The sequence below is a fragment of the Mizuhopecten yessoensis genome, unplaced genomic scaffold, assembly GCF_002113885.1.
Source record: "Mizuhopecten yessoensis strain PY_sf001 unplaced genomic scaffold, ASM211388v2 scaffold9399, whole genome shotgun sequence".
Classification (NCBI taxonomy): domain Eukaryota; kingdom Metazoa; phylum Mollusca; class Bivalvia; order Pectinida; family Pectinidae; genus Mizuhopecten; species Mizuhopecten yessoensis.
In genome coordinates, this window is record NW_018408028.1 from 762,685 (window position 1) to 777,362 (window position 14,678).

General features: G+C 37.5%; 1 protein-coding gene across 4 annotated transcripts in view; it reads left to right on the forward strand.

Moving 5' to 3' along the window:
* The window catches only part of LOC110458016 (serine/arginine repetitive matrix protein 2-like), a 99,074-nt gene that overhangs the window by 55,255 nt on the left and 29,141 nt on the right, over nt 1-14,678 (forward strand). The gene's annotated exons all lie outside the window — the stretch shown is intronic.

The following is a 14,678-nucleotide window of genomic DNA, read 5'->3' on the forward strand; positions in this document are numbered from 1 at the left end:
TGAAACACCACAACCAATTCCTATAATTGAAACACCACAACCAGTGGCTGTGGTACAAACACCACAACCAGTGGCTATAATTGAAACACCACAACCAATTGCTATAATTGAAACACCACAACCAGTGGCTGTAGTAGAAACCCCTCAACCAGTAGCCATAGTAGAAACACCTCAACCAGTGGCTGTAGTTGAAACACCACAACCAGTGGCTGTAGTAGAAACCCCTCAACCAGTAGCCATAGTAGAAACACCTCAACCAGTGGCTGTAGTAGAAACACAACAACCAGTGGCTGTAGTAGAAACACCACAACCATCACCCCAACCAGAGGCTGTAGTAGAAACACCACAACCAGTGGCTGTAGTACAAACACCACATCCAGTGGCAGAGGTAGAAACACCACAACCAGTGGTTATACTGCAAACACCACAACCAGTGGCTGTAGTAGAAACCCCTCAACCAGTAGCCATAGTAGAAACACCTCAACCAGTGGCTGTAGTAGAAACACCACAAACAGCTGCGGTAGTTGAAACACAACAACCAGTGGATATAGTACAAACACCTCAATCAGTGGCTATTATTGAAACACCACAACCAGTGGCTGTAGTTGAAACACCTCAACCAGTGGCTGTAGTTGAAACACCTCAACCAGTGGCTGTAGTTGAAACACCACAACCAGTGGCTGTAGTTGAAACACCACAACCAGTGGCTGTAATTGAAACACCACAACCAGAGGCTGTAGTAGAAACACCACAACCAGTGGCTGTAGTAGAAACACCACAACCAGTGGCTATAGTTAAAACACCACAACCAGTTGCTATAATTGAAACACCACAACCAGTGGCTGTAGTAGAAACACAACAACCAGTGGATATAGTACAAACACCTCAACTAGTGGCTATTATTGAAACACCACAATCAGTGGCTGTAGTACAAACACCACTACCAGTAGCTATAATTGAAACACCACAACCAGTTGCTATACTTAAAACACCACAACCAGTGGATATAGAACAAACACCTCTACCAGTGGCTATCATTGAAACACTACAACCAGTGACTGTAGTTGAAACACCACAACCAGTGGCTATAGTTGAAACACCACAACGAGTGGTTGTTGTTGAAAAAACTCAACCAGTGGCTGAACAACAATCACCACAACCAGTGGTTGTAGTTGAACAAACCCAACCAGTGGCTATAGTTGAAATGCCACAACCTGTTGCTGTAGTTGAAACACCACAACCAGTGGCTGTAGTACAAACACCTCAACCAGTTGCTATAATTGAAACACCACAACCAGTTGCTGTAGTTGAAACACCTCAACCAGTGGCCATAGTAGAAACACCACAACCAGTGGCTGTAGTTGAAACACCACAACCAGTGGCTGTAGTTGAAATGCCACAACCTGTTGCTGTAGTTGAAACACCACAACCAGTGGCTGTAGTTGAAAAACTACAACCAGTGGCTGTAGTACAAACACCTCAACCAGTTGCTATAATTGAAACACCACAACCAGTTGCTGTAGTTGAAACACCTCAACCAGTGGCCATAGTAGAAACACCACAACCAGTGGCTGTAGTTGAAACACCACAACCAGTGGCTGTAGTTGAAATGCCACAACCTGTTGCTGTAGTTGAAACACCACAACGAGTGGCTGTAGTTGAAAAACTACAACCAGTGGCTGAAGTACAAACACCACAACCAGTGGCTATAGTCGAAATGCCACAACCTGTTGCTGTAGTTGAAACACCACAACCAGTGGCCGTAGTTGAAACACCACAACCAGTTGCTGTAGTTGAAACACCACAACGAGTGGTTGTAGTTGAAAAAACTCAACCACTGGCTGAACAACAATCACCAAAACCAGTGGTTGTAGTTGAACAACCCCAACCAGTGGCTCTAGTTGAAATGCCACAACCTGTTGCTGTAGTACAAACGCCACAACCAGTGGCTGTAGTACAAACACCACAACAAGTGGCTATAGTAGAAACACCTCAACCAGTGGCTGTAGTAGAAAAACCACAACCAGTGGCTGTAGTTGAAATGCCACAACCTGTTGCTGTAGTACAAACGCCACAACCAGTGGCTGTAGTTGAAACACCACAACCAGTGGCTGTAGTACAATCACCACAACCAGTGGCTGTAGTACAAACACCACAACCAGTGGCTATAGTAGAAACACCTCAACCAGTGGCCATAGTAGAAACACCTCAACCAGTGGCTGTAGTAGAAACACCTCAGCCAGTGGCCGTAGTAGAAACACCACAAACACTGGCTGTGGCTGTAGTAGAAACACCTCAACCAGTGGCCTTAGTAGAAACACCACAACCACTGGCTGTAGTAGAAACACCTCAACCAGTGGCTGTAGTAGAAACACAACAACCAGTGGCTGTAGTACAATCACCACAACCAGTGGCTATAGTAGAAACACTTCAACCAGTGGCCGTAGTAGAAACACCTCAACCTGTGGTCATAGTAGAAACAACACAACCAGTGGCTGTAGTAGAAACACCACAACCAGTGGCTGTAGTACAATCACCACATACAGTGGCTGTAGTAGAAACACCTCAACCAGTAGCCATAGTAGAAACACCTCAACCAGTGGCTGTAGTAGAAACACCTCAACCAGTGGCCGTAGTAGAAACACCTCAACCAGTAGCCATAGTAGAAACACCTCAACCAGTAGCCATAGTAGAAACACCTCAACCAGTGGCCGTAGTAGAAACACCTCAACCATTGGCCGTAATAGAAACACCACAACCAGTGGCTGTGGTAGAAACACCTCAACCATTGGCTGTAGTAGAAACACCTCAACCAGTGGCTGTAGTAGAAACACTACAACTAGTGGCTGTGGTAGAAACACCACAACCAGTGGCTGTAGTACAAACACCACAACCAGTGACTGTAGTAGAAACTCCACAACCAGTGGCTGTAGTACAAACACCACAACCAGTGGCTGTAGTTGAAACACCACAACCAGTGGCTGTAGTAGAAACACCACAACCAGTGGCTGTAGTACAAACACTACAACCACTGACTGTAGTTGAAACACCACAACCAGTGGCTGTAGTACAATCACCACAACCAGTTACTGTAGTTGTATCACCAAAACAGGTTGAAATCACTCAGCAATCTTCTTTAGTTGGACTTTCACACCATGGTACTGTAGATAAATCACCTAAGCCAATTCCAGCAGTATATGAAATACCAAAAGAACAAACACCAGTTGTTGTATCACAACAACCAACGACAAGTGTTGTTACAACTCCAAAACCAACTCCAGCAGTATATGTAATACCAAAACCACAAACACCCGTTATTGTATCACAACAAACCACAACAACTGCTGTTACAACTCCAAAACCAACTCCCGCAGTATATGAAATACCAAAACCACAAACACTAGTTGAATCACAACAACCAACAACAACTGTTGTTACAACTCCAAAACCAACTCCAGAAGTATATGAAATACCAAAACCACAAGCACCAGTTGTGGAATCACAACAACCAACAACAACTGTTGTTACAACTCCAAAACCAACTCCAGCAGTATATGAAATACCAAAACCACAAACACCAGTTGAATTACAACAACCAACAACAACTGTTGTTACAACTCCAAAACCAACTCCAGCAGTATATGAAATACCAAAACCACAAACACTAGTTGAATCACAACAACCAACAACAACTGTTGTTACAACTCCAAAACCAACTCCAGCAGTATATGAAATACCAAAACCACAAGCACCAGTTGTGGAATCACAACAACCAACAACAACTGTTGTTACAACTCCAAAACCAACTCCAGCAGTATATGAAATACCAAAACCACAAACACTAGTTGAATCACAACAACCAACAACAACTGTTGTTACAACTCCAAAACCAACTCCAGCAGTATATGAAATACCAAAACCACAAGCACCAGTTGTGGAATCACAACAACCAACAACAACTGTTGTTACAACTCCAAAACCAACTCCAGCAGTATATGAAATACCAAAACCACAAGCACCAGTTGTGGAATCACAACAACCAACAACAACTGTTGTTACAACTCCAAAACCAACTCCAGCAGTATATGAAATACCAAAACCACAAGCACCAGTTGTGGAATCACAACAACCAACAACAACTGTTGTTACAACTCCAAAACCAACTCCAGCAGTATATGAAATACCAAAACCACAAGCACCAGTAGTTGAATCACAACAACCAACAACAACTGTTGTTACAACTCCAAAACCAACTCCAGCAGTATATGAAATACCAAAACCACAAGCACCAGTTGTGGAATCACAACAACCAACAACAACTGTTGTTACAACTCCAAAACCAACTCCAGCAGTATATGAAATACCAAAACCACAAACACTAGTTGAATCACAACAACCAACAACAACTGTTGTTACAACTCCAAAACCAACTCCAGCAGTATATGAAATACCAAAACCACAAGCACCAGTTGTGGAATCACAACAACCAACAACAACTGTTGTTACAACTCCAAAACCAACTCCAGCAGTATATGAAATACCAAAACCACAAACACTAGTTGAATCACAACAACCAACAACAACTGTTGTTACAACTCCAAAACCAACTCCAGCAGTATATGAAATACCAAAACCACAAGCACCAGTTGTGGAATCACAACAACCAACAACAACTGTTGTTACAACTCCAAAACCAACTCCAGCAGTATATGAAATACCAAAACCACAAACACCAGTTGAATCACAACAACCAACAACAACTGTTGTTACAACTCCAAAACCAACCCCAGCAGTATATGAAATACCAAAACCACAAGCACCAGTTGTGGAATCACAACAACCAACAACAACTGTTGTTACAACTCCAAAACCAACTCCAGCAGTATATGAAATACCAAAACCACAAACACTAGTTGAATCACAACAACCAACAACAACTGTTGTTACAACTCCAAAACCAACTCCAGCAGTATATGAAATACCAAAACCACAAGCACCAGTTGTGGAATCACAACAACCAACAACAACTGTTGTTACAACTCCAAAACCAACTCCAGCAGTATATGAAATACCAAAACCACAAACACTAGTTGAATCACAACAACCAACAACAACTGTTGTTACAACTCCAAAACCAACTCCAGCAGTATATGAAATACCAAAACCACAAGCACCAGTTGTGGAATCACAACAACCAACAACAACTGTTGTTACAACTCCAAAACCAACTCCAGCAGTATATGAAATACCAAAACCACAAGCACCAGTTGTGGAATCACAACAACCAACAACAACTGTTGTTACAACTCCAAAACCAACTCCAGCAGTATATGAAATACCAAAACCACAAGCACCAGTTGTGGAATCACAACAACCAACAACAACTGTTGTTACAACTCCAAAACCAACTCCAGCAGTATATGAAATACCAAAACCACAAGCACCAGTAGTTGAATCACAACAACCAACAACAACTGTTGTTACAACTCCAAAACCAACTCCAGCAGTATATGAAATACCAAAACCACAAGCACCAGTTGTGGAATCACAACAACCAACAACAACTGTTGTTACAACTCCAAAACCAACTCCAGCAGTATATGAAATACCAAAACCACAAACACTAGTTGAATCACAACAACCAACAACAACTGTTGTTACAACTCCAAAACCAACTCCAGCAGTATATGAAATACCAAAACCACAAGCACCAGTTGTGGAATCACAACAACCAACAACAACTGTTGTTACAACTCCAAAACCAACTCCAGCAGTATATGAAATACCAAAACCACAAACACTAGTTGAATCACAACAACCAACAACAACTGTTGTTACAACTCCAAAACCAACTCCAGCAGTATATGAAATACCAAAACCACAAGCACCAGTTGTGGAATCACAACAACCAACAACAACTGTTGTTACAACTCCAAAACCAACTCCAGCAGTATATGAAATACCAAAACCACAAACACCAGTTGAATCACAACAACCAACAACAACTGTTGTTACAACTCCAAAACCAACCCCAGCAGTATATGAAATACCAAAACCACAAGCACCAGTTGTGGAATCACAACAACCAACAACAACTGTTGTTACAACTCCAAAACCAACTCCAGCAGTATATGAAATACCAAAACCACAAACACTAGTTGAATCACAACAACCAACAACAACTGTTGTTACAACTCCAAAACCAACTCCAGCAGTATATGAAATACCAAAACCACAAGCACCAGTTGTGGAATCACAACAACCAACAACAACTGTTGTTACAACTCCAAAACCAACTCCAGCAGTATATGAAATACCAAAACCACAAACACTAGTTGAATCACAACAACCAACAACAACTGTTGTTACAACTCCAAAACCAACTCCAGCAGTATATGAAATACCAAAACCACAAGCACCAGTTGTGGAATCACAACAACCAACAACAACTGTTGTTACAACTCCAAAACCAACTCCAGCAGTATATGAAATACCAAAACCACAAGCACCAGTTGTGGAATCACAACAACCAACAACAACTGTTGTTACAACTCCAAAACCAACTCCAGCAGTATATGAAATACCAAAACCACAAGCACCAGTTGTGGAATCACAACAACCAACAACAACTGTTGTTACAACTCCAAAACCAACTCCAGCAGTATATGAAATACCAAAACCACAAGCACCAGTTGTGGAATCACAACAACCAACAACAACTGTTGTTACAACTCCAAAACCAACTCCAGCAGTATATGAAATACCAAAACCACAAGCACCAGTTGTGGAATCACAACAACCAACAACAACTGTTGTTACAACTCCAAAACCAACTCCAGCAGTATATGAAATACCAAAACCACAAACACTAGTTGAATCACAACAACCAACAACAACTGTTGTTACAACTCCAAAACCAACTCCAGCAGTATATGAAATACCAAAACCACAAGCACCAGTTGTGGAATCACAACAACCAACAACAACTGTTGTTACAACTCCAAAACCAACTCCAGCAGTATATGAAATACCAAAACCACAAACACCAGTTGAATCACAACAACCAACAACAACTGTTGTTACAACTCCAAAACCAACTCCAGCAGTATATGAAATACCAAAACCACAAACACTAGTTGAATCACAACAACCAACAACAACTGTTGTTACAACTCCAAAACCAACTCCAGCAGTATATGAAATACCAAAACCACAAGCACCAGTTGTGGAATCACAACAACCAACAACAACTGTTGTTACAACTCCAAAACCAACTCCAGCAGTATATGAAATACCAAAACCACAAACACCAGTTGAATCACAACAACCAACAACAACTGTTGTTACAACTCCAAAACCAACTCCAGCAGTATATGAAATACCAAAACCACAAGCACCAGTTGTGGAATTACAACAACCAACAACAACTGTTGTTACAACTCCAAAACCAACTCCAGCAGTATATGAAATACCAAAACCACAAGCACCAGTTGTGGAATCACAACAACCAACAACAACTGTTGTTACAACTCCAAAACCAACTCCAGCAGTATATGAAATACCAAAACCACAAACACCAGTTGAATCACAACAACCAACAACAACTGTTGTTACAACTCCAAAACCAACTCCAGCAGTATATGAAATACCAAAACCACAAGCACCAGTTGTGGAATCACAACAACCAACAACAACTGTTGTTACAACTCCAAAACCAACTCCAGCAGTATATGAAATACCAAAACCACAAACACCAGTTGAATTACAACAACCAACAACAACTGTTGTTACAAATCCAAAACCAACTCCAGCAGTATATGAAATACCAAAACCACAAACACCAGTTGAATCACAACAACCAACAACAACTGTTGTTACAACTCCAAAACCAACTCCAGCAGTATATGAAATACCAAAACCACAAGCACCAGTTGTAGTATCACAACAACAACCAGCAACAACTGTTGTCAAAACACAAAAACCAACTCACCAAAATTCACCACAATTAGTTACAATTCCACAACAACCAGTTGTTTCCACCCAACAACAACCAACATCAGTAGTTTTAACCCCACAACAACTAGCACCTATAGTTACAACTCCACAACAACCAACATCTGTAGTTTTAACCCCACAACAACCAACACCTGTAGTTACAACTCCACAACACCCAACACCTGTAGTTACAACTCAACAACAACCAGCACCTGTAGTTTTAACCCCACAACAACCAACACCTGTAGTTACAACTTCACAACAACCAACACCTGTAGTAACAACTCCACAACACCCAACACCTGTAGTTACAACTCCACAACAACCAACACCTGTAGTTACAACTCCACAACAACCAACACCTGTAGTTTCAACTCCACAACAACTAGCACCTATAGTTACAACTCCACAACAACCAACACCTGTAGTTTTAACCCCACAACAACCAACACCTGTAGTTTCAACTCAACAACAACCAGCACCTGTAGTTTTAACCCCACAACAACCAACACCTGTAGTTACAACTCCACAACAACCAACACCTGTAGTTACAACTCCACAACAACTAGCACCTTTAGTTACAACTCCACAACAACCAACACCTGTAGTTTTAACCCCACAACAACCAACACCTGTAGTTACAACTCAACAACAACCAACACATATAGTTACAACTCCACAACAACCAACACCTATAGTTACAACTCCACAACAACCAGCACCTGTAGTTTTAACCCCACAACAACCAACACATATAGTTACAACTCCACAACAACCAACACCAGTTGTACCAACTCTACAACTACCAACACCAATTGGACCAACTCCACAACAACCAACACCAGTTGTACCAACTCCACAACTACCAACCCCAGTTGTACCAACTCCAAAACAACCAACACCAGTAGTACCAACTCCACAACAACCAACACCAGTTGTACCAACTCTACAACTACCAACACCAATTGGACCAACTCCACAACAACCAACACCAGTTGTACCAACTCCACAACTACCAACCCCAGTTGTACCAACTCCAAAACAACCAACACCAGGTGTACCAACTCCACAACAACCAACACCAGTTGTACCAACTCCACAACTACCAACACCAGTTGTACCAACTCCAAAACAACCAACACCAGTTGTACCAACTCCACAACTACCAACAACACCACTGGCCACAGAAAACACTGTGCTGGCAATCCAAACACGCAATGGTGAAGTCTTGATAGACCCCAACAATCTGGATATGAATGACCTTGACAAAGACACCTACAGAGACATCATGGCTGCTGCTTATGATATTGACATTATGTCAACTATTTCAGAACTGACGTCTGATGATCCGACAGTTAGTGTGACCACGAACTCTGAATTACCACATCCAATGTAACTTTACTCTCCTTCTATAAGCAATGTGACCGCAATGATGTCATACACCAGCTAGAATGGCAAAACACCTGAATTTGTAGCTGTCAGCATCACATAGACATTTATTATGACTGGTAGTTTTGATATTTTGACAGGTCTGTAACCATTATAAGTTACCTCCCTTCCCTGACTCGCATCAAAATAGCAAATGGCCGTGCTGTTTCAGTCTAACGTGGAATCACCTTAACGGAACTCTTCACATTGAAAACTCAACATGTCTTATAGAATAAGTAAAAGAAAACTGTCGTTATGAGGAACTTAAAACATATCAGCATCCATTCTTAGAAAATCAGTTGTTTGTTTATCGAGTTGTGGTCTATTTATAGCTATAGGGTATTGCAGCTTCCAAAGTCATATCAGATTAATAAACTTTACTCATTTTGTAGCCAAGATTTCTCACTATTCTCGAATCAAGTTCCTTAAACATTGTAGAAGTCACTTTAAGCTTTACAGAGACTGAGCTTCTGTGGTGTAGCTTATGTAACTTTCTACAAAGATAGAAAAAATATTCCATTTTGCTTTAATTTGTACCATATTTGCTGATGTTGTTATCCTTTGTGTTGATTTTGTAATCAAAGTATTTAAGTTTTTATCTTCTGATTTATTTTTAGTTCAATTGATGTGTTATGTTGATTTGAAAGGAGGGTTTATCTTTGTTTAAATTTGTTATGCATAACAATTTTTGAACGAGTACCGAATTTTAAAAATAATTTTAGAATATGTTCAACATTCATAATACTGAGAACTAACCATATTTATAAGAAGAAGTGCTTTGTGACATTTTGATATTTGGATATATTATTTTTTAATATTTAGTTATGCTTTTTTCACCTTAAGAATGTATATATTCACAGCATGTGACGGCTGATGAAAGCACATGTTAAGCACATGTAATGCATGTGTAATGCACCTGTAAGTACCATTTATATATTTTATATTCTGTACACACATGAAACACCATGAACTGAATCGGGGAGATGGTACGGAACTCTTCAGTGTCACTACGGTTACATGTTTGATTACATGAGAATGAATTTCCACGAATGTTTTTTTATAGCTAATTACCAACAGAAGGTATTATTCAAGCAAACAAAAAAACTCTTTATCAATTAATGATTTTATATATCATTGCATGCAAATAAGAAGGAATTTAAAATTTCAGAGCCCTGTAAACCAATGTTACAGTAAATGTCTTAAGATCTTAATTACAGTTTTTGTTTTTGTTTTTTTTCATTGCTGTAAAATTTTCAAATATTGATCAACTTAAAATGTTTCACTTTTAAAACCATCTGTTATAAAGTTAAGAAGATGACCTTTACTGAGTCAGTATATGTATATACTTGTTATATGACATTGGAAGAATTCATAAGAAGGATTTGGTAAGTTTTCTGTTTGATGCAATAGTTTTCTCCCTTGTTCAGTACACGGTAATTGCCTGATAAAACAACACTATAAATGCATTATGACTTTGTATTCAATGTATTTGTTTTTGAGAGCATTAAGTGTCAAAATCATTTTCATGATATGGCTGTTAATACATTATTTAATCACAATCATTTTTTAATATAGAGTAAAATAAACTAAGATTATAGCTTTTCTTCTCTTTGAATATAATGTTTTACTTGTTTTTTTATGATATGATTCTTATGTAAGTTGTGTAAGAATTAATATGAATACTTTGTTTATGCCAGTCTAGGACTTAATCACTGTTAAATAGGTAAAACTGTTCACAATGACAGCCTTGATTTTTTCTACTGGAATAATTGATACATTTATCTGTAAAATATATTCCATGTTGGTTCCTTTTCCTTATAGTCCATTTTGAAGGCAATAGGTCACCATGTATAACTGTTTATGTGTTTCAGCTGTCGCCTTCCAGCCTCGGAAGCAATTTTACATCACCTATCATGGACAACTGTAACACTTTATCCTATCCTTTATCATATATTCCCTCCTCTGTTAATCCATTTTTTCTCACTTTTCCAGCTATATATTTAGAGTATGATTGATTTCAAAAGGATCTTTTTCAATATCGTAATGTTTATTGTGGTGTAAGTTGTTATTGTTAACTTATATCCCTAACAACACTTGTATATTTGGTGGCAAAATAACCACTTAAAATTCTGTTTAATCCATTTTTGTTTGAAACAGAAATGTCCATATCAAAGATAACCTGTCAAATATGCATGTTCACAACTTCTTTTCATCATAGATATTGTATCAAAAATATTTCATATTTGTTTGATTGCATAATAACACAAAATTTAAATGTATTTACTGGTGCAGAATCCAGAAATGTTGTTATAGAGGCTAAACCTGTATAAAATGATACAGAATTCTTCCCGAATATAACCCTGTTAACAAGAGGAGATAACTCTAGTTTGTAATATCTAGGGTTTAGAATGATCTCGGAGACATTATGTTCAATTTTGATACTGTTTACATGTAATATAAGTATAAATATCCACTTATAAAAATATATTGTATATAAATGTTTCATTTTCCAGTTTTGAATTAATTAGATATGAATATATAATTATATAGAAAAAAATATCAAACAGGAAACTGGTTGGTAATTTTTGCTCCAGACCCCAAAACTTGCTCAATTATGAATGGTTTTATGGCATAAAAGCTCAATTTTCACATTTATATTATCCCTCACTGAACGGTGATTGTAAAACTATTTTTCTATTGGTATTTTTTCCCTACCAAAACACAGTGTTTTCTTTATCTTTTTTAAATCGTGCCCCAGTTTCATAAATATTCCTTCACTGAATTAGGACAGACATTCTAATGCGGGTGAAATTTTCACCAACGGCAGTAGTGCTTCCCTGTAGAGTATTTAGTCAAATAATTCACCTTTAGAAATATACTTATGAACCTGGGACCAGAAACCTTGACCCGTTTGGGATGCTAACCGTTTTTACATTAGATAACATAGTCTTAATTATGATAGAACTATTTTTTCATCTTTCTTACAACTGAAATTATTTATCAAGTATATTTCTACCGGTTTTCTTGTCATTATTGCTATATATTTGCTATTGTTTACCCTGTATGGGTGTAACCTTTTGTGTGAGATATTTTTTTGTATCCATATATTATATCAGTATATTGTAAATTGTAATATTGTTTGCCCTACTTATTTTCCCCCTAAAATAATGAAATATATCATTGTCCTGTGTTGAATTGGCCCTATAGTTTGACACCTATCTTACTGTAAGTATCTGAAAAATTTACAAAACATCAAAACTGATCTGATTACTCCTGAAAAGAGTTAAGACTGAAAAGAAAAAGATTGAAATTTAAGCCAAACCTGGACAATTTACAGTATTGCTAGACAGAGTAAATTTATAGTTGGAGTATTTGTGTATTTTACAACTGTATATTGGACAATTCTCAATATCAACAGTCTCCTGTATGGAGCATACTTAACAATTTGATGGAATCTAATAAATAGCCGATTGAGCTAAAACAGACGTAAAATCATGGCATTAATATTGTGTCAGTAATTTTGGAAGTTTTTCAGGATGGTCCACTGGAATGTTTATTTGTGAATTATTTTGAGAAAAAAATATGTATAAAATATTGGATAGAATTTATCTTACATCAAGTTATTTCTAATGTTCAATTTTTTTCCTATTTGATTTTGTTTTAGCATTCGTTTGTCTACGAATTTAAAAGTATTCTTGACATGTTGAAGTTAAGAAATGAAATGCAGAGAAATTACATGAGTGTGATTGTAATGGAGGAACAATAACAAGGTGCTAACACAAACGTCATACTTACATTTAGATAGGTATCTCATATATGATATTACTTTTCAACTATTCGAAGTGCAAACATATTTCAGCACTTAATCTTATTTTTCTTCTTTTTTTCCCAAGGAATTAGTATTCAACTACTTAGCAATCTATTGCTTTGAAATAGAAATTAGTGAAATAATTGTGTATAATAATTTAATTTGGAATTACAAATTTAATAATGATATTTTTGTTGTAGTATATTATTTCACTGTTTTTCCAATTTTTTTCTTCTTTTAAAATTGGTAAAAAAAAGGAAATGTAAATATTTTATTATGTTATAGTATAACTATTTTTTTATTTTTTTTTTGTATACTTAAATATCTCATATTTCATTTGTGCTATTTATAACTCTAGAATACTTATCATTGAACATAGTTGTCTCCCCTTAGGTGACAAAAAAAGACTTACAACAAGTTATGTTGGAATTTTATAGCTTTACGTATAATGATCCCTTTATCTGAATGCAATTTAACCTGTACAATGCCTTTTCTTTTTGTGCTTGCTGAACTTTAAGCCCATTAAAGTTGTCATGAAGCTTTTAACAATCCTGTCTGAGTTGTCTTTCCTGGGTTCATACATATCTGTGAGCTGTCTTTCCTTGGCTTACACACAGTGTGAGTTGTCTTTTCTTGGCTCACACACATAGTGTGAGTTATCTTACCTTGGAAGCAATTTCAAAGTGCTTCTCTGCTTATTGTTCTTTTTTTTTACTGAAATTCAATGTTAAAAGCTATTGTCTGTTTGAACATATCTCAAAGATACGGCAGACAAGTGACCTTGACCATGAGGATAATTCCCTTTTACCTAGCTAGAACTAGAGAGAGAACAATACACAAAGTTTAATCTTTGTGTAATTGTTGTTCTAGGGAATTCTGGGGAATGCAAAGAATCCTATTGACACTTAGCTTGACCATTTAAGGGTCAAAGTCACCTGCTAAAAATAGAGTGTTGTACCTAGTAAGTATGAGAAAGAATGATCACTCAAAGTTTAAACTTGGTGTCAGTGGTGGATACATATTTTGTAAATAATACATAATAGTTGTAAGAGAGGAAGTTGTGGATGATTGAATGAATCTGACGTAACATTTTGTCCACCGTGGGTGAGAAGGAAACGGGGTTTACTGCCACGGCTGTATGACCTTCCTGTGGTAAGTACTGTAGATAGAACAGCTGTACAGTTTGATGGAACAGCCTCAGTTCTCACTCCAAATCCATGTACAAATACTGGCTTGATTACAAGATTAACAGAAAAATCTAAATTAAACCATCTGTTACAGAAAAAATATAAACAAGTATGATAAAAGAAACAAATATGTTTATGAAAATTAGAAACATGTATTAGTGAGATAGTTCATTTGAGCCAAGCAATTTACTAAAGCATTCATTTTTTCTTTTTTTGGTGGGGAAAAAAAATTGACAAAGGTATTATCCACCAACCTTATA